Source organism: Trifolium pratense, unplaced genomic scaffold (assembly GCF_020283565.1).
Source record: "Trifolium pratense cultivar HEN17-A07 unplaced genomic scaffold, ARS_RC_1.1 scaffold_70, whole genome shotgun sequence".
Lineage (NCBI taxonomy): Eukaryota > Viridiplantae > Streptophyta > Magnoliopsida > Fabales > Fabaceae > Trifolium > Trifolium pratense.
This window is the reverse complement of record NW_025721053.1, coordinates 2,501-5,000: the sequence shown is the minus strand read 5'-3', so window position 1 is coordinate 5,000 and position 2,500 is coordinate 2,501.

Below are 2,500 nucleotides of genomic sequence, written 5' to 3'. Positions count from 1 at the left end.
CAACCTCCATGTACCGTGGCATGACCGTGGCCAAGTAATAAAGATCAAATTCCATGCCTATGCCAAGTTGGACCAAGGCCCCGTCTCGTTTTGCTATAAGCAAGGGCGTGGCAAGGCACGCGGGGGGCCAAAAAATCAAAGTGCTCCGAAATGCACACGGGGGTGTCAAGCAACCTCCATGTACCGTGGCATGACCGTGGCCAAGTAATAAAGATCAAATTCCATGCCTATGCCAAGTTGGACCAAGGCCCCGTCTCGTTTTGCTATAAGCAAGGGCGTGGCAAGGCACGCGGGGGGCCAAAAAATCAAAGTGCTCCGAAATGCACACGGGGGTGTCAAGCAACCTCCATGTACCGTGGCATGACCGTGGCCAAGTAATAAAGATCAAATTCCATGCCTATGCCAAGTTGGACCAAGGCCCCGTCTCGTTTTGCTATAAGCAAGGGCGTGGCAAGGCACGCGGGGGGCCAAAAAATCAAAGTGCTCCGAAATGCACACGGGGGTGTCAAGCAACCTCCATGTACCGTGGCATGACCGTGGCCAAGTAATAAAGATCAAATTCCATGCCTAGGCCAAGTTGGACCAAGGCCCCGTCTCGTTTTGCTATAAGCAAGGGCGTGGCAAGGCACGCGGGGGGCCAAAAAATCAAAGTGCTCCGAAAATGCACACGGGGGTGTCAAGCAACCTCCATGTACCGTGGCATGACCGTGGCCAAGTAATAAAGATCAAATTCCATGCCTAGGCCAAGTTGGACCAAGGCCCCGTCTCGTTTTGCTATAAGCAAGGGCGTGGCAAGGCACGCGGGGGGCCAAAAAATCAAAGTGCTCCGAAAATGCACACGGGGGTGTCAAGCAACCTCCATGTACCGTGGCATGACCGTGGCCAAGTAATAAAGATCAAATTCCATGCCTATGCCAAGTTGGACCAAGGCCCCGTCTCGTTTTGCTATAAGCAAGGGCGTGGCAAGGCACGCGGGGGGCCAAAAAATCAAAGTGCTCCGAAATGCACACGGGGGTGTCAAGCAACCTCCATGTACCGTGGCATGACCGTGGCCAAGTAATAAAGATCAAATTCCATGCCTATGCCAAGTTGGACCAAGGCCCCGTCTCGTTTTGCTATAAGCAAGGGCGTGGCAAGGCACGCGGGGGGCCAAAAAATCAAAGTGCTCCGAAATGCACACGGGGGTGTCAAGCAACCTCCATGTACCGTGGCATGACCGTGGCCAAGTAATAAAGATCAAATTCCATGCCTATGCCAAGTTGGACCAAGGCCCCGTCTCGTTTTGCTATAAGCAAGGGCGTGGCAAGGCACGCGGGGGGCCAAAAAATCAAAGTGCTCCGAAAATATTTTTCCACTTTCCAGTCCACTTATACATATTATGTGCAGTGTGCACACAAGACACCTTCCCAAAATTCGACTTATATGAGGCGTTTTACGTCAAATCCGCCTATTTTCGGCGTTTCGGCCGAAAAATCAAAATAAATCGAAACTTCCTCGGAATGCTTAGCGACTTTCCAGTCCACTTATACATATTGTGTGCAGTGTGCACACAAGACACCTTCCCAAAATTCGACTTATATGAGGCGTTTTACGTCAAATCCGCCTATTTTCGGCGTTTCGGCCGAAAAATCAAAATAAATCGAAAATTCCTCGGAATGCTTAGCCACTTTCCAGTCCACTTATACATATTGTGTGGAGTGTGCACACAAGACACCGTCTCAAAATTCGACTTCTAGGCGGCGTTTTACGTCAAATCCGCCTTTTTTCGAGTTTTCGGCCAAAAAATCAAACTCAATCGAAACTTCGTCGGATCGCTTAGCCACTTTCCAGTCCACTTATACTTATTGTGTGGGGTGTGCACAAAAAAAAACGAAGTCAAAATTCGACTTCTAGGTTGTTTTTTACGTGGTATCCGCCCTTTGCGAAGTTTCGGCCGAAAAATTCGTAATTAATTCATCCGACATCGGAATATTACGATTCTTTCGTGGTTTTGCTTGTTTTAATGTCCCTAACAACCATAAAAAAATTCAAAAAAAAATTCGTCTTCTAGGTCCACTTTTAAGCACTTTTAAAAACTTATGGATACAGGGAAAAAAGTGCACTTTTTCTACAAAACTGAAAATGGCCTTCCAGTCATATATAGGGGGAGGGTGGGTGTGGGGGTAGGCTCGGCAGGCACGGGGCGCGCCTATGGGCACAGCAGGCAAGCAAAAACTACGTCTTAACGTGTTTTCCCCTGCAATTTCGTTGCTCTTTTCATCATTTCAATCAAATTCATGGACATTCTTGATGGAATTCGATCAAAAAATTGAAATTTGGATGAATTTGTGAGGAAATTGGTGATGATCATGCTGTTCTTGGCTTGGGCAGGCCTTGGCTGGCATTGGGCATGGTAAGCACGTATTTGTGCATAACTCCCACCCTCGTGGGTGGGATTGCCTGGCTTTTGCTTGGCAATAAGGTTGTTGCTGTCCCGACTCGGTGACCCTCTCGTGGGAAT